We start from the raw sequence: 26,411 nt of genomic DNA on the forward strand, positions 1-26,411 counted from the left end.
ACCGCCTAGGGCACCCTAATGACACCCTGGCAACCGCCTAGGGCACCCTAATGACACCCTGGCAACCGCCTAGGGCACCCTAATGACACCCTGGCAACCGCCTAGGGCACCCTAATGACACCCTGGCAACCGCCTAGGGCACCCTAATGACACCCTGGCAACCGCCTAGGGCACCCTAATGACACCCTGGCAACCGCCTAGGGCACCCTAATGACACCCTGGCAACCGCCTAGGGCACCCTAATGACACCCTGGCAACCGCCTAGGGCACCCTAATGACACCCTGGCAACCGCCTAGGGCACCCTAATGACACCCTGGCAACCGCCTAGGGCACCCTAATGACACCCTGGCAACCGCCTAGGGCACCCTAATGACACCCTGGCAACCGCCTAGGGCACCCTAATGACACCCTGGCAACCGCCTAGGGCACCCTAATGACACCCTGGCAACCGCCTAGGGCACCCTAATGACACCCTGGCAACCGCCTAGGGCACCCTAATGACACCCTGGCAACCGCCTAGGGCACCCTAATGACACCCTGGCAACCGCCTAGGGCACCCTAATGACACCCTGGCAACCGCCTAGGGCACCCTAATGACACCCTGGCAACCGCCTAGGGCACCCTAATGACACCCTGGCAACCGCCTAGGGCACCCTAATGACACCCTGCAACCGCCTAGAGCACCCTAATAACACCCTGCAACCGCCTAGAGCACCCTAATGACACCCTGGCAACCGCCTAGAGACGACAGAGCACAACACCCTACGGATAAATATAGTGCCAATTTAATTCATCGTTATTAACTCTGTTACCTACAATGCTGCGGATAAATTCCTATGAAATCTGAATGAACAATGATCAATGTGATTGAAGCACTGAATCCTGTTTCATAACATTACATTTTTTTTCCATTTTGAAGATTTTTACAGGAATAATGACTAAATAGACAAGCACACATACAAATATCAAGGGTAAACCAGTGGAAATATTTACTGCATCACTGAAATGTCCATTCTTCTTAATATATTGATTTCCGAGCCTTTTGTGGGATGAGTGCTCTGGCAGCGAGGGGACACACTCTGATCAGAGAGGAGCATTTTGCAGGAAATATTTTGACTTCGTTAACTTAAAGTGCATTTCAGACAGATGCGAACAAGCCCACAAGCACTAATGCTCTCATGCTGCAGTGCGCCGTCACAACATGCGGCTCATGTTCTCTCAGACCACACTGCCGTAAGTGCAGCTCATCGTTTCACAGATTTTATTAAGCTGCTTTACAATAGAGCAAAAAACTGCATTCATTTATTCCATTAAGAAATTCCACCATGAGCTCTGATGTGGCTCAGTGATGATATTTGCTGCTGTAGAAGCCACAAGTCAGTATGATTTCATCTTAAAATGAAAAGTTTAATATCTGAATTCTGGATGGAGAACTACATTAGCCATAATCCTGAAGAGAGATCCAGGAAGTCATATGCAGTCATAAATATGTTCATGTAGCAGTTCTGTTTGACGTGATCGTTTTCAATGGCCTGTTAGCATTTATCTAACACCTTTAACAAGACTAATGTTTTTGTGTATGTATATTTATGTAAGGAATATTGCACAGTCAGCTGTTTGATATTGAAAAAAAGAACAGGATGATCAAGATTATATTCTAATCACCCTGAGGGTTTTATTTTTTGTCAAGAATAGTGTTGTCAAAAGTACCTTTACTTCAATACCAAGTCAATACTTACATAAATGATCGCAATGGCCAATCAGAGGCGTGCAAGTCAGAATCGCCAGAGTTCGTTCAGCTGTAAACACGATGTAAATAAGACATTTATTGTTCAGTATAGACATTTTTATTATTATAACGGGAGTTTTCACTCAGTCAGTGAGCTTGTTCTGCATCTGAACTGAACTGATATCAGCTTCATTGATTATAGGGGAGCGTCTTTGCTCACTTTCTATGGAAAACCCATTCAGAATTTGAATAAAAGTTTTATTTTTCATGCTAAGTACACACTACAAATGTCAGGAGTGATGAGTGCATTAAAATGCGGGACTGAATCTGAAATTGAGATATTTGACATTGTGATAACCATAGCAACGGACGGGTCAAAACAGGTCTGATGTGTCAGAACAGAGCATTAAGTCTTGCAGCGTGAGTTCATTAGACCGGCCACTCGTTCTGTTACCTGTAACATCTTTCTTTGTTATTTTATTTTATTACTTTCATTTGATCTTTTTAAGACCAGCTACAGAGAGAAACTAGCCAGACAACAGACAAGTGACCGATCCTGGGTCACCCATTCTGCTGGCACGGTTAGCTAACATTTACATAATTGAACAATATTCGAAGGCTACATGCTAATGTTTTAACCTATATTTATATTTACTTATAATTATAATAGCATTACAACAGTTTTTGCTATGGTGCAGAGAACCGTGGGATTTTACAGGTATTGGAACCGATGAAATGTAGGCACCGTGACGACACTAGTGAAGAATCAGCTGGATGTACATTACTCCAGTGGTTTCCAGCCCTGTTCTTGAAGCCTCAACACTGCACATTTATCATGAATATTTTCTCTCACACACCCTTTCAGCTCTTGGAGTCTCTACGGGTTGGGATCCACCGCATTAGTTTGCTTATCACATGGCTACTTGTCACATAAGTAAATAATTGGACACAAGATAGTAATTTGAGTTGAAACATTTGATCTGGCCATGTGTAATAAACTTACAGCTTCTGAAAAGAAAAACAGTTCCGAGCAAGAGGCTTTTAGTCAAAACAAGCTCAAACCAAGCTCAAAGACACATGTAATTATGGGATAATGTAAAGTCATCCTGTTATTACACCGCTACTCCCCAAATAAATAAGTATGTGCACATAAAATATTGATTTGAGTTGAAATTGATGAATTGATTTGAAAATCAATCAATTTTAAGTGTAGGCTATATTATCTGTGAGCAGTCTGCTAAGAGATGAGAATTCATGTACAAAACAACCGGCTTGCAACAGGACGAACACTACAACAATATTACAGTAATAATGATGTTCTTCATTATCAATACAACTGACAGTTACTGTAAGACGCGCAATAGCAGTTGTGTTTAAACACAAGAGGGCGAGTCCACGGGGTGATACAAGAAATAAAAGTAGTGCCAGGTTCAGTTACCTGGATTACCAGAGTTTGAGACCCGGCTCATTGTCCTTTCCTGATCTCACTGCCTTGTCTTTCCTCAACTTATAAAGGATCATCTGAAATCCCTGCGGAGAAATGAAGACAGGGATAAAAGTAGCTCTTAACTTGCCAATTTAGGAGAAACTCTTAAAAATAACAGGCATGTCAGTCCTGATTTTAGGACTCCTCATTTCTTGCTCTTCAAATAGTGTTTTAGCACAAAAACCAGCTCCTAAATCTGTGAAAAGTTAAGGGTAGTCAAGAGGACTCCTAAGTCACCAAGACCAAATCACAAAGCATCCTAAAAAGGCTGTTGCTGGCGATCCGGCAATGCTTTTTCAGTGCATTATGTCTCTAATGTACAGCTATTTAAATGCTGCTTTCTGAATGCAGACAGTACTTAGTCCTATCCTAAAATACTCACATTTATTTACCTTCACACGGCACAATGTAATTTACATTATTTGTCAGACAGAGTGTTTAAAAATGCACTGAAGTTTTATCACAAGGGGAAAGGCACAGTTTCAGAAAATGACCCAAAACATCTCGAGGCACAGAAACTAGAGGATTCAGCTGTATTCACTAGTGATGCAGTGCTGGAGAACATCATTGAGCTTAAATATTACAGGCTTTTAATGGTTTGTTTTTTTCAATCGGTAATTGACTTGACAGTATTTATGTAGAAATTAAGACAACCAGTGACTTGACTTTGGCTGCAGATGGGATTCTTAGTAAATATGAAATCGGCATATCATAGTGTGGCTACAGGTTAAGAGGTGGAGATATATTGATTCACCTCCTGTGACTAAAAGTAGACCTTGTTCAGCTTTTCCAATCAAGGATAACTGATTGAACACAACTTCAGAGAGCATAACCAGAACAATGGCCTCAATTGATCCATTCATATTGAATTAACTTCAAAATAGACAAGCGCTCAGAGCCTGACTTCCAATAATTGCACAAGAATCACCATTGACGGTCACGTTCCCGGAAATGAGTGTTATTCCCAAAACAGGGCTGAGATACACAGTTTCAGCAGTTTTACCGTGAATACAGACAGGTTACCTTGATAGCACCACCACCAAAAGTAATGAGCTGTTCCTGCTTTATTATAACACACATGCTGGATGCTAAAACTCACACCCTCACTGTGACCTGTTCAACAACATCATATCAGACAATACAACAAGAAGTGGGAAAACAGCTAACTGCAGCAATGAACAATGTATTTCTTCTTCTTCTTTTTGGCAACCGGAGCTGTCTGAAGTTGGTGCTTTACCTTTCGTTGTGAATCTCGTATTTCTTCCAGGGATGTGCAAGACTAGTCCACCTTGGACTAAACAACACTGCTGCTGCTAGTTGACACTGGAAACACTGGTCATTTCATTTCCTTTTGGCACATTTATGATTTGATTTATATTTTTACAAAGGCGACATTCAAATTACTGTCACATTAATGTTACATGTGAAATGCAGTACATTATTTTGCAAGTACAGCATATATCTGGAGGGGAAAACAAACTCACGTTCAGATGTTCACTCTGTGAGGTGAGGGAGTATTTGGACTTTCTGAGGAAAACAGTTTAGCTTTGCTTATAGGCTTGATATTCTGCTGGTTATGAGGGATGATACTGATTTAAAGAGGAAACATTATAAAGGAAACTTACTTGACACCAACAGATCTAACAAACAGAATAGCCTTAAATAATCTATAGTTGGCAGCACACATCAAGCTTTTTTTGTGATTTTGCCACCTGTCGTGTACAGATACCTTTCACACATAAGAAGTGTGTTCAAACCAAGAAGCGCAAGCAGTTGCTGTGATAATAACAAACAACAATACCTTTACATCTGCTTGGTCCTGCACTGCCTATCGATTCATTTGATTTAAATACATGTGTTTATTAGCTGACGTTTCTTAAGCGAACACAATGATCATAATGCAAAGCAAGCAAATCGCATGTATGTAACCATGTTTGATTCATAGATTATATATGGATATTTTAAATAGATCCTTAATGAAATTAGCTCAGTAGTGGCTCACATTCCTAACTTCAACATATTTTAAAACGGAAAATGATATATCCAAAACACAGATGCTCCAAACAGGAGTTTTACAACCAAAACTGATGAACGATTCGTGTCACCTTGATCAGTTGATACTGTTTTTTGTGTTTTTTTAAGCTTAGCTCTGTCACAACTTGTTATATCTGAGCTCTCTGCTCATTGTCTGACGATTCACTGCTATCACACACACGGAGGCATCCTTCTGTACTCGCGTGCTCAAGAGTGAATCTAATCACCCTACAGGCGGAAGTTCTGAGCAAAAATGACCGATGAAGCTGTATAACGATATATGAAGCATAGACGCTAGCCTAGGGTGATGTCAGTTTGTACAGTGCATTTAACAACAATATGGGACAAATATAGTTTGTAATTGTAATGAAATATTCTGTGAGTGTGAGTTTAAAGACATGCGACCCCCATGAGGTGTGCTATATGAGCCGTTGTCCACTGTGTCGTAGGTTCTTGAAAGATGATGAAAATTCAGCTTTAATCTCAGGAATAAATTACATTTTAAAATATATTCAAATAGAAAGCTGTTATTTTAAATAGTAAAAATATTTCAAAATGTTACTGTTTTTGCTGTACTTTGGATCAAATAAATGCAGGCTTGGTGAGCAGAAGAGACTTCTTTAAAAACAATAAAAATCTTACTGTTCAAAAACCTTTGACTGGTCGTGTAGGCTGATTATTGTTATAGATTGAAACAAATGTGCTTCAGCCAGGATAACGAGTATGAAACGTGCTCTGAGTTGCTGCAGAAAACAAAAAAATTAAGCAACAACAAAAATGTTGCTGGAGACGGGCTTATTATTGAAAATGCACACTGCTTGTCTGCCAGCAGGAGGCGCTGTGAGGGCGGCAGAAACAGCGGTTTCTCCAGTAACGGCTGTAAACACAGCAGCTCCGCTCATGAACGCTACTTTATCAGATAAACATGCCATCTAAACTATTCTGAAGACAGTCGGGTCCCTTCAGAGACACATTCATATAAAACAGTGCTCATGTTTATTCAACGAAGTCAAACGCCACAAATAAATCAATGTATGGGAAACACTGGTAATGGATATCGAAATATCGGAAATGTGTTTAAAAATCATATCACCATTATTGAAAATAAATATAGTGCGATACATATTGATATTGAATTATTGTCCAGGCCTAGGTTGAATAGACTGTGAAGCGTACATGACAACTGCTGTCTGTGGTCAGCGAGAGAGAGCTGAATCGTTATCATGTAGGAATGAGATTGCATGGGTGTTTGAATCGAGACTGCGACCGTCCCAGCCGTCTCTAACACACTGACCTGCTAATGAAGCCATCGATTGGCTGGTATAGGTGTGTTTGGTTAGGGTTTGAGCTCAACTTGTTTCAGCTGTGGCCCTGCAGATGAGCTGAACCAGGTGTTTTAATTAGTGAGGCCTCTGAATCATCGTGAGGAGCAGGGGTAATGCGCTGCTGTATCAGGCCCTCCCTTACCAAAAAGTAGTATACTTCAAGTTTATTTTAGTAAGTAACAAGATTGAGCTAAAAGCTGAAAAAAGACTATGAATTGGATTCAGAACGATAATCAAAATGTAGATGGAGTCGATCAGCACCCCAAAGCTTGACAGTTATTATTACCTCTTCATGGGTCGACATTTTATTCCATAACGTTACACAGTTTTGATGCTGTTTTATGTCTGAAGATCGTGTTAGATTACATGTGGAAGCATCTGTTGCTTAGTTTTTTTCTTCTCTTGTGTTTTGGAAATTCTGTACAGAAGATGTGTACTAGCGCCCCCTACAGTATAACAATGAAGACATTCTCAGAGCACAAGTATAGCTCAAATATATTAAGACATTTTCTAAGTATAAGTCATGTATACTTAAATGTTATTTTAAGTATATTTCTGAGAAGTACATACAAAGTAGACTAAAAGTATACTTTCCTATTTTTAGTTTAAAAGAAGTATACTAATAGCACACTCGAATAAACTTCTTTTTCGTAAGGGCTATCAAACCCCTGCTGTGACTAATTCAGTCTCCAAACTCAGAGAGGATGGCTTCTGTAATAGATGACGAGAGGACTGAAATCCAGAAACTATTGACATATTTTGGCTCCATTGTCATGGTTTATGGTTGTGAATGCAGATGAGCCCCGCTTATGTCAATGGTTTCATCTGCAAGGAGAGAGAAAGCTGCCTTTTTTATTTTCTTGGCTCATGTCCTCCTGAATCTCAGCTTCACAGCATGCTGCTAGCTCATTTTAACTCCTTGCCTGTATGTATTGGTGCAGTGTGAAGATGAGGATTCAGTGTGGGCTCCAGTGGAGATTTCCACACAGTGCCATGGAGCTTTTCAGTGTTGCAGGGTACTGTGGCTGCCAAAAGTTTGTCTGTAGACATAGACACTGAGGAAGGCTTAATACCCGAAGACATTCTGCACCTTTGCACATATTTTTGTGACCTCTGAGCAATGAACGTAATAAGCTTTTTTGGCTGAATTTGGATGAGCGCGGATCTCTTTCATCGCTATATGTCTGTAGACAAAGGAAAATGAAAATCAATTATTTTACTAATGTGTATTCATCCTTGGAATGAATTCCTGGCAACCTAAGGGCCGCTGAAAGAGTGCGAGACGTATGGAGTCACTTTACCAGCTAGAGATTCAGGTTAACTGAGCTTGCCATTGTTGATTAGTCGTACATTAATTCCTGTGTGTAGACAAAACAAGAGTGAAAGAAAATAAAAGAGTATGTAGGCTATTAATGTTCTTGACCAAGACCTGAAAATATCAGTGTGAAGATGTGTACAATCTACAATGTTTTAAACGAACTGAAGAAGTGAAATATTGTGTGTTTTAAGGCAAAAACTAGCTTGTAGATGTAGCATTTATGGATGGCTGTGCTAGCGTATCCCATTGTCACTGTGTTATTAATATTTCTAGCTCACATTTTAAACTATTTTCATGCAAAGTGATAGAAATTAAAATCAAAGCAGAAGCAAGTAATAAAATGCAGTTTAAATAATTAAATATACACATACTATATATAAGTCAAAAATAATCCAAATAAGATATAAAATAAACAAAATCATAACATTTATTTTAAGGCCATGCCTCCATTTCTGTGTCTCTGCTTTCCACGAGCTGAACCCTGTACGTTTTCATCATTTTGGATTGGAATTACGCAAATGTCTCAAGCAGTACAAACACTGGTTCTGTAAAGCATATTTCATGGTACCTTTACATATATTACATATATTTGTAAAATATATGCATATGTAAATACAAATTTACAAACTTTTTTTTTAGGTTTGTAAAAAGTATATTTTTAAAGTTACTTTGAATCTCTTCTTGTCCCAAAGCTTAACTTTATTCGTATTTTTTTCTTCTTTTTTTTTTCATTATAATTTTTGTTAGAGAAGAATGTAAGCATAGTTAAAATCAAAGCAGAAGCAAGTAATAAAATGCAGTTTAAATAATTAAATATGCACATACTATATATAAGTCAAAAATAATCCAAATAAGATATAAAATAAACAAAATCATAACATTTATTTTAAGGCCATGCCTCCATTTCTGTGTCTCTGCTTTCCACGAGCTGAACCCTGTACGTTTTCATCATTTTGGATTGGAATTACGCAAATGTCTCAAGCAGTACAAACACTGGTTCTGTAAAGCATATTTCATGGTACCTTTACATATATTACATATATTTGTAAAATATATGCATATGTAAATACAAATTTACAAACTTTTTTTTTAGGTTTGTAAAAAGTATATTTTTAAAGTTACTTTGAATCTCTTCTTGTCCCAAAGCTTAACTTTATTCGTATTTTTTTCTTCTTTTTTTTTTCATTATAATTTTTGTTAGAGAAGAATGTAAGCATACGCTCTACTGATATTTATATGTAAATGTTACCTGCCTCCAGTAGGACAATCTCAATGAATAAAGGAACTTCTTCACATAAAATCGAAGATTGAATTCATGGTTCTCCATTTTTCTTTTCTTTTTCCTTTTTTCATCAGAAATGGTGTCTGTGTTCTTCTAATATTGGTAAGAGTTATTGCAAATAGAGGCTTTATTCCAAAAATGACAAATAAATAAATAAAACATGTCATGCTTGAGATTTGAGCATTTAAATCTGCGTTCACGCTGCGCTGTGCTAAAGACAGCAGCTGTCTGTCGTGAATGAAAGCGCTTCACAGTCTCTCCACACAGTATCATTATTTCTGTTGCAAACATTCAAACCACAGAAGCACTGGGATAAAAGTTTAGAGTTCAGATATAAACTCACGATTCAGATAGAGTAAATCCCCTTTTGAAAGTAATGTGACACATTGTTACGCCAGTAGGTGGCGAAAAGGGGCTGTTAAAATGTATCTGTCTTTGAATCATACAAGAGATTCCTTCAAGAACGCTGATTCATCCAGTAATGAAACAAGTACATCTTGAGTGAGTCATTGAATCATTCATTCATAAATTACATGTGATTTTGTTTAGTCGTCTAATGTTTTTTTTCTCTTCAGAATCATGAGAGAACCACAACTTACATTGGGGGGAAAAAGAACCCCCCTCCCCCCCTCAATTTATCCAGAATCATGCAGCTCTATTTTGCACACAAACAGCTCTTAAAGAGTCCAGATTTGATGTAGCCTGTTGATTTTGTTCATGGCATTGAGCTCCAGTAAATGGTTTGCAAAAAAAGAGACACAGGATAAATGTTTGATATCATTATTTAATCACAAAGAATCGGAATCGATGAAATTCAAATGATACCCAACCCTACTGTTGTCATGTTTTGTGAGAACACGCGGCGGAAGAGTGTCTTGTTTTGTTCAAGCACATGGCTTGTGTTTGTTTTGCTGGCCGTGTGCTTGTGGTTTGGGTTTGTGTGAGTACATGGCTTGTGTTTTGTTTGTTTCTGTGTGCCATGTGCTCTCATGTCTATTGTCTGTTACCTGATTATTGGTTCATTTGCCCCACCGGTCCTCTTCTCTCTTAGTACCTGCCTTGTTTGCTCTCTATTCTTTCTCCCTGTGCAGTTCGTCATCATAGATACCCATGTTAGTTCCCGTCTTGTCTGATCCTGCCTTGCCTTGCCTTGCTGTGCTGTTCCCTGTCCCGGCCTGCCTGCCTGCCTGTTTCCCCCTCGGGGTAGTTTTTGTTGGTTTTGTTTGATTTTTTATTAATAAATAGCTCATCTTCTTTGCACAATTGAGTCCTCGCTTCATCTCTTCACCCAACCCTGACACGGTGCTCTTCATCACTGCTCTTATGTATATAAAACGGATAGTTCTGGTCCTGGATGCTGATTGGTCAGTAGCTGTGTTTTATTTAGGAAAAAGCACAGCTATGACCTCTTCATTGTATTTCAGAATAAGTAACTGTTTATTAATTTTTTTGTGAAGTATGAGTGACTCATCCTCCACCTGCAGTTTTGAGACCACGCCCTTCCCTCTGTTAAAGAAACTAAAGAATATTATTCAAAAGTTATGGTATGTTCATCGACTTGCTCTGTTTACTGGTGCTTCTATATTAGGCAGAGCGCAAACCAGTCTGGTTTAAACTAAAGAGAGGAAAATGAACATTTTCTCATGCAGAGACAGCAGATGTACGTGAGTTAGGAAATATCATATATTACATTAAAAGATAAATAACGCAGCGCATGAGAACAGATCATATTCTCTGTTTTATTTGCGCTCCATCAAATGAGGCATACACCTGAACGTTTTCTTGCTGTTTTGGTCAGGGACTATTTTTCTAGCTGCTAGCACAAGCATAGCTTAAAAAGTAACATTAATACATAATCTTTTTTTTTTTACTTTACAATTTTGAATGTGCAGAAAGAGTTTTATATAAGCTATAAGGTCCTCGAGTTCACAAATTCCTCCAGTGTTACTGACTTCCTTCCTGAAAGTCTAAACTGAAAGTCACTGTTTGTTGCACTTGTTGATACTTTGCACTTTTTTGTTAAAAGTTTATTTGTTTATTCATTTAGAATATATATATTTAGTCATTCCAATTAAAATGTCTACATATTATTAAGAATTAAAAGTGTTTGTTCTTTGAAAGGATGTACTTACATTATCATGCTATTTATGTTATCATTATATCGTCAGTCTTAAACTTAAAATAATATTGTTTATCACAATTATTTCTGGAGCAATAAATCACCCAGCAGAAAGTGGTCGTCGTGACAGGCCTAACGACATCCGAATACTCTGCATGTTAAACCCGTTCCTGGATGTCTTATGAACATGATTGTGCAGTAGCTAGTTTTTCCATTTTGACCATATTTTTATGTGAAATGCATATCACATTACATATTCAGCAGACATTCAGCTTACTCATTGCATTAGCACAGCTTGTGTGACGAGTCATGTTTGGTGTCTGTATGTTATAGATGCTTTCTTCATTCCAGACCCTGAAATATAATTAGGCATGTTAGTTTGACCTCATATTAGTTCTCTTAGTCCCCTAGAGGGAAGGTTATTAGCACAGTCATCAGTCACCGGTGCGTGGACAGATCTTTCAGTTTGGTGGGGTAATGATGCCTGAGCGTTAGCTTAATGTCTCCTAGTTTTATTTCTTTGTATTAATGTGTACACTTCTAAAACAAACATTCATGTCAAAGGATCAGCAGTGCTTTACAGATGATATTACCAGTGCAGGGAAAGTGCTATTTCTCACAGAGTAGTTCACCAAAAAAAAAAAAATACAAATGTTCTTAATTTACTCTCCCTCAAGTCATTCAAAACCTATAAGACACTATATGATAAACGTTGTTTATTGACGTTGCTGGTTGCATAAAGAACCTTTAACATCCAACTGTAACTTTCCATTCCACAAAATGTTCTTTAGATTTTTTAAATCTTGGTTCTCTTAAGAACTGGTCACTGAAAGGCTCTTTGGGAAACCAGACATGCTTTTTAAGAGTGCACGACGACAGTTTGTTTGGACCCTAGTCATTCTTGTGTTCTGCAGAAGACGGACATGCACACTAGACTGTCTTCAGTATTATCCTGTTGCTGTAACCTTTTGTGCGTCAGCATGAAAGACCGCAGGAGTTATTCTGCTCTTTTGAGACCACATTTGATGAAGGAAAAGTGTAGGTTGAGCAGCAGTGATGGTCTCTGAGAGGATAGATGCAGAAATCTGAGATTGGGCAGCGTCAGCTCATGCTGTATCTGAGAAAAACAGCAGTGAGGAGACCTGGGATTACACCTGGATAATCAGATAAACTCAGCCCTCAGGCTTTTCTGTATTTAACCTGCTTAATTACCATCTTCTGCTGTACTGATGGTGACTCCTCAGGAAGCCCCTTCAAGAAACGCTACAGTAATAAACAGCTTGGTGATATAGCTTAAACCATTATATCGCACTGTTTTCAGGCTTCTGGCAATGCTCAATTTTGATGCAAAAAAAAAATTATTGCTGATGTGGCTTCAAAGGTTGATTGTAAATGCAAGACATAAAATACAGTAAAAAAACTGATAATGCTTTCCACACAAATGAACACAAGGAAGAAATATATTTGATAATGTTCATTTTTATGCACCACTATTACAATGCATATTAATAAACAACAATAATTTCCTTACTAAAATATGCAAAATGTTGAGTGATGGCACAATTGAGTTCAGTTCAGTGAATCAGTTCACTGAAAAAAGTCTAATATAAAGAGCAGTGCTTATTATAGTTTATTACCTTTCTCTCTGGAGCACATGATTGTGATTGAATAATATTTGTCTAAAATGATGCTGGTTTTCTCTCGTATCTCTCCACACCTGTTTTGTTCACATTAAATAATGAACACTCAAATCTATATTTCATGTCCATTTATTCATTTATTTGGCAAGTTGTTTGGGTCCTGATCCCTTTGCCGGTTTCATTTTCCCGCAGCACAGTTTGCATGTGGAAGGCAGCGCTTGGATTTGAATGTAGATGCTGTTTTTCTCTTGGGTTTCCATTTTGGCAGCTGAACGAGTTTGGATGCTTCATTTTCATGCAAAGACATCCTCGCGCAACCGATTATCTCTGGCCAAGATGAAAAAATGCATGTGATTTGCAGAATAATAAGCAGTTTGATGCAGGGCTGTTTCATCAGTGTGAGCGACTGCAGGTTTTTGATGTGTTTGCTGAAGCGTCCGAGGAGAGCAGACGTGTCTCAGATCTGTCAGATCGTGTCACGCTTTCTGTGTGGACTCCAGTCACAGGAGCATGTCTCCCGAGCATGCCTATATATATACACACCTTTCCATGCAGAAATAAAAGGGCTCTCCGCAGAGCAGCTCAGTGATGGCACAGACAATAATGATGCCCATTTTTAGCTGTGTATCATAATGTTTTGAATAATGCAAAAGTGAGTCGTTAACGAGGTCTAGAACTAAAGCGTGTCAAACAGGGAGGATGAAAATAACCAGTGTGACAAGATTAAGCATTTTCACAGTGACTTCCATTGTATGAAAAAAAACACATTCTGAAAAAGATATTATTTTTGTTTCATTTTTTTATTTTTATAGTTTGGTCAGTGAAAGGTGAATGAACTGCACACCCTTTTAAACCTAATCGTGAAAACCACATAGCTGAACTCAACCCTTTGGATTATGTGCACAGTTGTGGAATTAATACAAGTTAAACATGTAAAAGTTGAAAGAGATATAATATGTAATGATGAAGTATATAATGAAATCATATATATGTTCTTTTTTGCAGAACACATTTTTATCACAAAAAATAAAATAACAAAATAGTAATAATAAATGTGCCAGTGTTACATAAAATTACAGCAGACCCAAAGCCACAAGAGTATAAAAGTCAAATTTGAGGGTCATAGAACAATAAATTATTATTTTTATTATTTATTTATTTATATTTCTGGCTAGAATCATTCCAAAAAAATGGAGTAACAAAATGCCATTTGGTAACATAATTATCTGAGGGCTACAGACAGCAATTAGTTTGCTCGCTCGCATCAGCTATCATGGGTGTCACGTCAGAGGAGCCCGATCAAGAGCTGATATTCAAACATCTCGACCGACTGCCCGGTGCATATTTGGTGATGATCAATCAACCAAACATTTGCAGACGGGGTCCAACGAGTGTCAACGGTGCAGAACACACCACAAAAACTGAGCTGACACTCAACAACAGCCTGGCATTGGCCGGTCGCTGACCATCAGCTTGGTGTGTCACGGCCTTAAGAATATGCTAGGTTCATTTTATGTTAAGTAATAGATTATCAAGCATATCTAATAGTTTTCAACACATAAACACAAGAGCTGTAGTTCTAATGTGTTAAAGTCTTGCGGCTGGTTGCACCAGCTGGACGTACACCCGGTTGTACGACTAGGCTGGACGTAAAATGCGCTTTAAGTCATGCATAGAATTTATACCCGTTGCACCATCTCGGCGTAGTGCTACGTCTGACACTAAATCTTACGCCTAGTCAGAGGTAGGTGTAAAGTGAAGAGTCATGATTTGCTCGGACATTATTAGTTTTTAAGATTCATGTCTGTTAGTTAATTATTACTTTTAAATATATTAAATATTATTTATATAGCGCTTTTAACAATATAGATTGTGTCAAAGCAACTGAACAGCATTAATTAGGAAAATAGTGTGTCAATAATGCATAGTGACAATAGTAAACACTCATTTTTCAGTTAAAGACAGTTCATCATTGAATTCAGTGATGTCAACATCCAGCTCAGTTCAGTTTAAATAGTATCTTTGCAATCATTTGCAATCGTGGACGCGCATTGTCTACGCCGGGCGTAGTTGCGCCTGATCGTAGTTTCAGTTGGTGCAATAGGTGTAAATATTTATCGTAAAGCTGGACGTTGCAAAGCACAGCGTAGGGCTTACACCCAGCGTTTTTACGTCTAGCTGGTGCAACCGGCCCTTGGACATGGCACTGTTTTGCACATCCATACCCACAGAATCTGTAAGCGAGTCCCTGACTTCCTACAGCCCATGTTTTTCTCCTGTAATAGACGAGTTGTTCTGAGTCAAATCCCTAAGCTGACAGAGGGCACGATTTGCATAGAACTCTCATTAAAGTTTGTGTCTGTGAAGAACTGCGGATGAGAGCGGGTTTGGGGATCTCAGGAATGGTGGATGTGTTGACATAAGCTTCTCCTCTCAACCCTAAATACCTGAAGAAAGCTGGGAAACGGGAGGAGTTTAGGGAGGTCTGGCGGCGTTTATTGACAGAAGATCTGAACTAATCCGCTGCTCTCTGAGGACCGGACCTGACGGATGAAAACCCTCTCGATCTGAGGCGCATGAGGTCACCTAAGCCCTGATTAAACAAACAAAACTTCAGCACTTCTGCTACTTTTTGGCCGTTTAGCTGACAGAAAGGAGTTTTTTTTTCTTGAAGAAGCAAAGTCACAGTGATTTAGTGATGAATGGACTAATGCGGATGGAGAAAACTTGTTTTCTCTTAATGTTAAGGCTTTCTTTGTCAGCGTTTGCCTTGAAGTTTGCAGACTGACTAAAGGCACACTAGAGTTGATACTGAGAATACATTGATCTGAAACAGGGATGATGCTTCGCAAGGTCATAGAAGTAAAAACACTAGGCTTAATAGCAAATGACATACTTGCTGCAACACTCTGACAAAGACATCTGTTGAGCAATGAGCATTTCACAGAGACGGGTCTAACTGCACTTGTCTCATTTCACATCTGCAATAAACTAGGGGTGGGCATCACCAGAGGCCTCCTGCAAACCTTGTGCAGACCCTTCAGCAATTGGGGCATTTGAAAGTAAATTATTGTTCAATTTAATTTAAATTAAATTAAATAAAACATGTAGTCTTACATCTAGGGATGCACCGGAATGAAAATTCTGGGCCGAAAACCGAAACCGAAAATGCATTGTAATGATTATTTATTATTTTATTGAATAATATAAAGTAATTTCGTAAGACTTTTTAAATTTAACTCACTTTTAATGATACTGAATTAAAAAAACACAAGCCAATAAAATAACTACACTTTTACTGAAAGTAACACAATAAAACTGTACATGATTTATATTAATATTGGTAACACTTTACAATAAGGTTCATCAGTTAACTACTTTAGTTAATGAACTAAGAATGAACAATAGTTCTTCAGCATTTACTAATCTTAGTTCATGTTAACTTCAACATTTACTAATGCATTATTAAAATCAACAGTTGTGCTTGTTAACAGTTAATGCACTCTGAATTAACATGAACTAACAGTGAATAACTCTATTCTCATTAACTAACATTAAGAAAGATTAATAAATACTGTAATAAATGTATTGTTCATTATTCGTTCATGATAGTTAATACATTAACTAATGGAACCTTATTGAAAAGTGTTACCTTAATAATGTACAGTCCTACAAAGCTATTATTATCAGAGCACATTTTAGCAGCGTTGCCCAGTGCAGCTGAACTAGCCTACAGCATGTTACAGCACAGTAGCGCTACTGCTAACCGGAACAAGCAGGCCTATACTGCTTAGAAATGTCCTGTCAGCACGTTATTTGAGCAGACTTTGCTTCTCCGATGAGCAAGAGCGTTACACGAGCGGAACACACATTCATAGATCGGAATATTGAGCGGAGCATCACACCGCACAGTGACGAGGAGAGTGAAACATGCGCGCTGAACACTGCCGGGCTGGACGCGCCGCGCCATATATATATTATTATTATTATTATTATTATATGTAGCCTATATTTTCGGTGCATCCCTACTTGCATCCCCTCCTTGTTTACAAATCCAAAGTAAGTCCATAAATCCGATGTAAACGCGGACGGGGCTTTCCTGATAACTTTCCGCGATGCCGCCCTCTTTATTTTACTAACTCACTGCATGCTGAAGGTGACCCCGCTGACCTCACCAGAAAAAACTCAACACCACCATCTAGTGGACTGTAAAGAAATACCAAATAGTATAATAAAAGATCGATACTTGGCGTCCGTGTATCGATACAGTATTGCCGCGGAAAATATCGCGATACTTCGCTGTATCGATTTTTCCCCCACCCCTAATAAACACATTTCATTACACCAAATTCACAAAATAATGTTCTTTTTAGCAACATCATATGACCCCTTTAACATGATAACAATTCAATAGAAATATTGTAAGTAGCATCACACCGCACAGTGACGAGGAGAGTGAAACATGCGCGCTGAGCACTGCCGGGCTGGACGCGCCGTGCCATATATATATTTATTATTATTATTATTATTATATGTAGCCTATATTTTCGGTGCATCCCTACTTGCATCCCCTCCTTGTTTACAAATCCAAAGTAAGTCCATAAATCCGATGTAAACGCGGACGGGGCTTTCCTGATAACTTTCCGCGATGCCGCCCTCTTTATTTTACTAACTCACTGCATGCTGAAGGTGACCCCGCTGACCTCACCAGAAAAAACTCAACACCACCATCTAGTGGACTGTAAAGAAATACCAAATAGTATAATAAAAGTTCGATACTTGGCGTCCGTGTATCGATACAGTATTGCCGCGTGCGTAAAATATCGCAATGCTATGCTGTATCCATCCCCCCCCCCACCCCTACAATAAACGCTTCTGCTGGAGCCGAGGACGTTTCGTCCTGCGTCGGTCTTTGACGGATGAGCAGTCTCCCTGTTAAAGCAAAATAATCCAACATGTGGTTTTTGAAAAGTGTTCAGAATTTCAAAACAGTGTGGAAGACAAGCAGCTCGCTTCATCTCAGAGAAAAGTCATTCAGCAATCACAAATCATGATTTTTATTTACGCTCTTTAGAAAGATCAAACCAGGTCTCCGGGCTCCACATCACAGCTTGCTAATTATATTTATGAGTATGTCAGAATGCGTCGCAGTCACTTTTTTATGCACCCCAGGTGCAAGGCTCCTCAGACCCCCTGCTGCATGACATCCACAGAAAGTCTGCGTTTGACATTTTCAGGGGCGCGGGGTTGCATAACCAGGCGCAGCGGTTCTTTTTGTTTGATCTCAGTTTTATTACACTGGTGAATTCTCCATCAGCTGTGGTCGTGCTGCCCGGCTGAAATGCTGCTGGGTTTGGGCTGTCCTCCAGCTTTGGTCACATGATGTTTCATAGCAGGGTCTCACTAATCTGCAGCTCATGTAGGGCAGAGCAGCTGCAGCGGTGGAGCACTGCACTGCAGACACAAGAGGCTGTGGCTTTGATTCCCACGAACACATGCATCACACAATGGCACAGTTCATTAATGAATTGTAAGTACTAGCCCTGACGTCAACACCATGTTTCCTTTTCAGGTGTCCTGACAGTGTTGTCATATCGAAGGTATGAAGTATTTGAATTCATACTGCCGTTCTTTGCAAATGACATCGATTTTGTCCGTCTATCCATCCTTTCTTCTAAAAAAGCAGAGTGATATTGCACAGTGCTGCTACTGCTCGTAGTGCCAGGTCGTTGCAGCACCTAGAGCTTGATGTACAGTTCGAGGCAGATGCATGGAAATGGCTTGCATGAGAGTTTCAAAATAAAGGCGCATCCTAAAAATATGCATCTTTACACAAATTTTAAAAAATACAGATAAAATAATAAAATGCTTGCTGTGCAAGGGTGCAGAACAGGCCTGATTCATGATTGCAGCTCTAGACTAAAATCTAGAGTGGATCCATTCTCACACATTCGTTACAGTGAATACATGTGTGGAACTTTCCAGCATGCAGAACTTGCGAAAATGATTAAAGTGCACGACACCAACAATCCCACGCTGTGTTTCAGGCCTTGTCTCTGTCTCTCAGAGCTTTGCTTGTGACAGCACTGCAGAGATCTTACAGAGGTGAAATTCATTCACAAACCCGTTGGCTTTAAAAGTGCACGTCTCCAGCAGAACACAGGCGGTACAGTACTGTGCAGGGTAAAGTGGATAGTATAATTCAGCGAGGCCATCAGAACGCATCTGTGATTCAGCTGCTATGAGAAGCATGGCGCAGCAGCGGATGAGACACATTGTTCTGGTAAATAATGGTGGATGTTCCTCATTATTTTCTGTTTCTCCACACTATCCTGCTTCTTCATTTCGATCATGCCAGCCTGAGATGACCAGCACTTTTTGGCGCATCTCAAATCATCCCTTATCTAACTTTGTTTCCAATTGGAATGATTTTCTTTCTTGTAAAAAGGATAGATTCTGAGGAACCTTCATGCAGCTGTTTTCAGTACAGCATCATGTCATAATGACAGCACAGGGCTCGATGTCAAGGATTGTCTGGGTTGGGCCAGTGCTTCAGTTTTTTTAACTTAGCCTGCCAAAATTATCACAGGCCCTGTTACAAAAAAATAAACAATGAATGAATGAATAGTTATTGTTTCATTGTTTTTTTTTTTACCAGAGTAACCTTGTATTCTAATAAATTAGGTTGTCACTGTGATTGTATTCCAATATTACAATTGATTCCCACAGTAAACACTAGTTAAGGTAGCCTAACTAATATAATGTTCAAACATGATCAAAGACAGGTATGCAGTCAGTGATAAAATAAGAACAGACAAAACAAATGTAATTGTATATTCATATATATATATATATTCCCGTGTTCTACTAAAACAAATGGAAAATATAAGTAAAAAAAAAACTGGTCATAACCAAGTCAGCTTCAGAAAAAGGCAGATTGATCGAATTTAAATCTGAAAATACTGATTACTCCTTGACTAAAGATCTTTCATAGTTTTCTCATTTTTACTGAAAAAAATAATAGCATGCCGGTTTGAATGACGTCACAAATCCAGCCTGGAGTCATAAATCACACCGTGCTTGTTTGCTTTGGCCAGAGGAGAACTGTGGCTGGCTTAGTTGGGGGTTTTAAAGACACTTAATATTCAGTTGACTGCATTCACACTATTAGAACAGAACAAGCTGAGCTGAGCTGAATAATGGCTCTGTTTTCTTCTGCAGAGCTGCTTTATTGCTGAACTGAACTCATTTCATAATTGATGAAATGTACACAGTTATTGAACTGAAATGAATCAACACTTGAAAAACTTGAGCTGAATAATGACACTTTGTCTTTGTCTTTCTAAATGTGCCACCTATATAAATAAAGGTGACTTGACATGAGGGTGAATAAATGATATCAGCATATGCTATCTTTAACTGAATTACTCCTCAGTCCATTTAGAAATGAGAGATATGAGAGTGCTGGAGCATTAAGCAGCTGAGCGTATCACACTCGTGTCAGATCATGATATCAGACCTGCTGTGTAATTTTCTCATCCGTTTCCAGCGGACAGGATTGTGTATCAAGCTGATGAGTTGAACCTTGTGAATCTGGCAGTAATTGATATGTATAATGTTTCCTTCGTATTGCAAGTAGATGCCACTTGAAGCTGGTTAATGTTGTGCATACTAAATTTTTTAAATACGTTTTTGAGTTCTGGAACAAAACACATGACATATTAAATTAATATTGAATTAGCGATGCACCAAACAATCCAGTTTCTCACTGCGAGTTATGTGCAGTGGTGGGTGGCAGTACCACTAAAATAATCAAAATAGTTTTTGGGAAGCACTAAATGACTCTCTGGACTGATTAGTTCTGTCAGTTCCTTCAAACGGCACACAGACGTCTTCACCCTGTCTCAGGACACTGTACGAGATTAACAGAAATAAGCAGAAAATATTCAGATGTTTCCTCTGACATAGAAAGCATCTTTATCTTTGGACTGCAAAGACATTCAACACACATTCAGATGAGGCTACATGTTTACTGCTAACTATCTGAAGCACACAGTTTACTCCTGATACAGTAGGTAACATTACCGTGCGTCACTTCTCTCTCACTCTTTCTCTCTCACACACACACACACACACACACACACACACACACCACGTCCGTACAGTAGAATGCAGAAGACGACATTTCAACACACTTCAGCAATAAACAAAGACACACAGATGTTTGTCTAGAGTAATTTGTGCTTATTAGTACGGTGTCTCTCATCAAGGGCAGTCTGCTCTATGGGTTGCTTGAATCATCAACCTTCTTCATCAAGCAGAATCAAGCAGTGAGCATGAAGACAGTGGTCTGCAGTGATCTCTGCTCGTCTAATAAAAGTAATGAAAGGCTCAAGGAATTATATAAATGAAATAAACAGTGCTGTACGTTTTTCATGGTATTGCTTGGCAAAATGTGTTTTTGAGAACACCCTGCAACAACATCATGCACAGACGAAACAGCAGCGAATATGAGAGAAGTTTGAGGAGTGCGGACATATTCTTCTGTAAATAAATACAATGTAAATCCCCATCCATCTGTTTAATACACGTGCATTTACTAGTGCATCTATATAAATATTAAGACAATTATTATCATATCGGCATAAAAAAACTATTGTCAGGATTTACTAAAGACACACAGTGAAAAATTAGTGATGAAAAGGTGTGGATAGTTATTTTTGTGGCTGATCTGATTGCATATGCAGAGCTTGTGTTGATTTTGTGAAGGGGCAAGTGAAAGAGAATTGTACTTGCCCGACTGGACAAGTAACATGATTAAAACATCGATAACAAACAATAGCTATGGCACCGAAACTTTGGCAATAATTTAATTACTTTCAGTGTAAACGGTGACTGATAACCAGTGCTGGGGAAAGTTACTTTTAAAAGTAATGCATTACAATATTGCGTTACTCCATAAAACAAGTAACTAATTACGTTACTTAGTTACTTTTTATGGAAAGTAATGCGTTACGTTACTTTTGCGTTTTTTAATCTTTTTAAATCTGGACAGGGCTTGCTTGTTTGTTTTTAAAATAAAAAAGTTATATTTTCGGCAAATATAAAAGCCTTTTCACACCAAAAGTGAAATAAACGCGCCTCAGGCTGAAGGGAAAGTAAATTCACGTCCGTACAGTAGAATGCAGAAGACGACATTTCAACACACTTCAGCAATAAAAAAAGACACAAATGTTTGTCTAGAGTAATTAGTGCTTATTAGTACGCTTGAACTGCATCATCGAAGCTCAGAAGCTAATAGAATGGGATTAAATACATAAAGCATATTTGTGTTGTTTAACATTTAATTATTGCAGGTTTGCGTCATATTCTGAGTTGCATCATTTTTATTCATTTTGAGGAATACTGAATATGTGTGTTTTGTGCGAGTGAGATGAATTAATGCGTATTCATATTTATTTTAGAACTACAGTAACATCTGATGTTACAGGAGATGACAGGAGAGCCGTCAGTCAATAAATTGGAGAAAAAGTAACTTGCGTTACTTATTTGAAAAAGTAATTCAGATATTCTCTTGTAAATTAAAAAGTAATGCGTTACTTTACTAGTTACTTGTGTTGTTTAACATTAATTATTGCAGGGTTTGCGTCATATTCTGAGTTGCATGTTTTTTATTCATTTTGAGGAATACTGAATAGTGTGTTTTGTGCGAGTGAGATGAATTAATGCGTATTCATATTTATTTTAGAGCTACAGTAACATCTGATGTTACAGGAGATGACAGGAGAGCCGTCAGTCAATAAATTGGAGAAAAAGTAACTTGCGTTACTTATTTGAAAAAGTAATTCAGATATTCTCTTGTAAATTAAAAAGTAATGCGTTACTTTACTAGTTACTTGAAAAAAGTAATCTGATTACATAACTCGCATTACTTGTAATGCGTTACCAACAACACTGCTGATAACGGATGATGTATTGACTCACGCAGCCTGTCTGACTCGAGGAGAAATTAAAACTAATAAGAGCAACAGCACACACAAAGAAACAAACATGAACATACAGACTGCAGTAGAAAAAAAAGATCAGTATTCTAGATAACATATGATATAGGTAAGCAACCTCACATGACCAAGAGTCATGTTTTCCCGACTATCAGCACAATTGCAAACCTGACATTGATTTTATACAACAGTAGTTCAATAAACAAGTAGATAATATGAACTGACTTACATTTCAGACGCGTTATAGACTGTTTTCGCTCCATTATTTTCCATAGAGTTTTTGTAGAGCTGTATCTGTGTTCTTTAATTGTCAGTATCAGATCACCTTCAGTGCAAACCTGCGTGACAAATATCAGTTATGATGTTTAGTACAATGAAAATAAACATAATTTGGTTATATTTGATGTGTATTTTATCTGATGCAATAATTCAGGTATTATGTGTAGGGGTCAATTCAGGTTAATTGGGACATTTTTCCCAGTCATTCCAAAGTGTCCCAATTTACCTGAATTCATCTCCTGCTCAGGGAATAGGGAGCAGTGAACACTGCGTAGGGACCCTTTCAATCAGAATGCAGCTCAGTTCATTGATCTCTCTCTCTCTGCTAATGAGCTGATGATCTGAATCAGGTTTGTTAGATAAAAGAAACATAAAAAAGAGAGGTAGGCACCAGGACCGGAATTAAACCACTGCATAAAGAACAGCACAGACAACAGCAAGTTTATTAGGCTGTTTTCCCGACTATCAGCACGATTGCAAACCTGACATTGATTTTATACAACAGTAGTTCAATAAACAAGTAGATAATATTAACTGACTTACATTTCAGACGCGTTATAGACTGTTTTCGCTCCATTATTTTCCATAGAGTTTTTGTAGAGCTGTATCTGTGTTCTTTAATTGTCAGTATCAGATCACCTTCAGTGCAAACCTGCGTGACAAATATCAGTTATGATGTTTAGTACAATGAAAATAAACATAATTTGGTTATATTTGATGTGTATTTTATCTGATGCAATAATTCAGGTATTATGTGTAGGGGTCAATTCAGGTTAATTGGGACATTTTTCCCAGTCATTCCAAAGTGTCCCAATTTACCTGAATTCATCTCCTGCTCAGGGAATAGGGAGCAGTGAACACTGCGTAGGGACCCTTTCAATCAGAATGCAGCTCAGTTCATTGATCTCTCTCTCTCTGCTAATGAGCTGATGATCTGAATCAGGTTTGTTAGATAAAAGAAACATAAAAAAGAGAGGTAGGCACCAGGACCGGAATTAAACCACTGCATAAAGAACAGCACAGACAACAGCAAGTTTATTAGGCTGCTGTCACTTTAAGACCTAATGCGCTGGTCTAATATACTGACTCACGTCAGATTCCTTTCCCAAATATTTATGTTCACTAAAGACAAAACCAGCCATCAGCATGCGAGCTGAATTCAGTTCTCTTTCCTGGCTTATTTGGCTATTCATATCTCTTTCTAATATCAGTCATTCCTTATTTTCTTATGAGTTGAAGGAGCACACTTGTGGTTTGCTGTTGATGCTTGTACATGAGCGTGACCGTCAGCGATGGAGACAGTGGAGCGGGAAGCTGCTCGTCGCTGTTCTGATCCCAGTTCTTCAGTGCGTGAGAGGCTTAGCGGCGCTCTACACCTGCCCACGGGCCGTATGTGAGCTGGCCAAGAACCTGCTGCGCACACGCGTCTTTGCATATCTCTGCTGACAAAAGTGTCCAGCCATCTGCTGCTGCATATGGAGATCTTTTGAAGCTCCGACAGGAGTCAGAGCTGATGAATCAAAGCTTGTGCGGTTTACTTACCTTGGTATCTCAGCATATGAAACACCAAGTTTGTGTACTTTCTTTTGTCTGTGTGTGCCAACGGATGCCTTTTAAAGAGATATATGGGATGCTTTACATAAAACATGTCTGTAATGCCTGGAGTTCTCCATCCGTTAGAATTCCCTTTCATCTCAATGGCAGTTGCTCGGCTGATGCAGTACATGACCTGTTTGCTGCCATCTTTGCTCATGGGCCATGTTTATGAAGTACTGCTCTTCTGAAGGGCTGTCATGGGAGTGCTACAATCCCCCTCTGGATTTGTATCGCAACAAACAATTTTCTGAAACTGGATGCAGTTTGTCCTGTGCCAGTATTGATGAAAAGAGTATTGTGCAGTCATCTTTTCAACTCTGCATATATGAAATTGCTCAAATACCAATGCAGAGAAGAGAAACCTCAAGAAGTGAGTCATGATGATTCTGTCTGCATTCATCCAAAGAGTTTTAAAACACTTACTATAATGGCTGCAACACACCTGATAATGCATAAAATAAACTCTCTTCATACAAGTTGTGTGGTTTCACTTAACCAACATTGGAAGATCAGATTGAATTCATTCAGCAAAATTTAAAATCTTATTTTTCATTATATTTTCATATATTTCATTAAACTGAGCAAGTTAAAATGTTCCAATAGTTAATTTCTCTGAATGCATCCAAATGTGCAACGTTTGATCATAATTTTGAATTAGAAAACATTGTAATGCAGCCAAAGGTATATGAGAAACATGAAGAATTATGTCCAAGCCATTCATTCATTGTATGTATGTATGTGTGTGTGTGTGTGTGTGTGTGTGTGTGTGTGTGTGTGTGTGTGTGTGTGTGTGTGTGTGTGTGTGTGTGTGTGTGTGTGTGTGTGTGTGTTTTTTTCTGACAGCAGCCAGTGCTGCACACAGAGCTCTGATCTGATCATCATCCAGTCCATCTGTGATTACATGAAGAATCAGGAAAAACTGAGACAGTCTAAATCCAGAAGAACTGTGCCAACATCTCCAAGACGCCTGAAGAGACCTGCTGACACACTACAGCAAAAGATAGAAATAACTGACTTAAAACCATTTTTTGTTGTTGGTGAAAACAAGTGGTCTAAGACTTTTGCACAGTAGTATATATATATATGTGTGTGTGTGTGTGTGTGTGTGTGTGTGTGTATGTGTGCACTCACATAGTGCTGCTTGAAGGTCTGTGAACCCTTCAGAATTTTCTATATTTCTGCATAAGTATGACCCAAGAGACCCAGAGATTTTCACACAAGTCCTGAAAGTAGACAAATCCAATCAAACAAATTATACAAAAATATATACTTTGTAATTTTTTTTTCAAGAAAATTATCCAGTATTACATATCTGTGAATGGCAAAAGTGTGTGAATCTCTAGGATTAGTAGTTAATTTGAAAGTGAAACTAGAGCCCATCTGAGGACCTCAGTAAGAGTTGCTGTTACTCATCAGGTAAATGTGTGCCCCCAGCAGCTGTGGTCTAGAACCGCCACTGTCTCCATGATGCTGTAGTTACTGCATGTAGCAGCAGGAGCTGACTGGACGTGCTAACCAGCCAGACCTTGAGCCTGCGGCGTCCTTGTTGGAGTCGTGGGTGGTGGGATTTAGGAGTCTTTGTGCTTCACAGTCTCTGTGAA

At 38.7% G+C, this 26,411-nt stretch overlaps 1 long non-coding RNA gene across 1 annotated transcript; it reads right to left on the reverse strand.

The window, feature by feature from the left end:
• Window positions 1–1,874: 1,874 nt before the first annotated feature.
• LOC107558962 (uncharacterized) lies at window positions 1,875–23,151 on the reverse strand. Its single transcript, XR_001605545.1, has 3 exons — window positions 23,059–23,151; window positions 10,464–10,469; window positions 1,875–1,885 (listed from the first exon to the last, which is right to left on the reverse strand). It is a non-coding gene; the product is annotated as an uncharacterized lncRNA (long non-coding RNA).
• Between the last annotated feature and the right edge of the window lie 3,260 nt (window positions 23,152–26,411).

Source organism: Sinocyclocheilus grahami, unplaced genomic scaffold (genome assembly GCF_001515645.1).
Source record: "Sinocyclocheilus grahami isolate Dianchi unplaced genomic scaffold, SAMN03320097.WGS_v1.1 scaffold668.1, whole genome shotgun sequence".
NCBI lineage: Eukaryota > Metazoa > Chordata > Actinopteri > Cypriniformes > Cyprinidae > Sinocyclocheilus > Sinocyclocheilus grahami.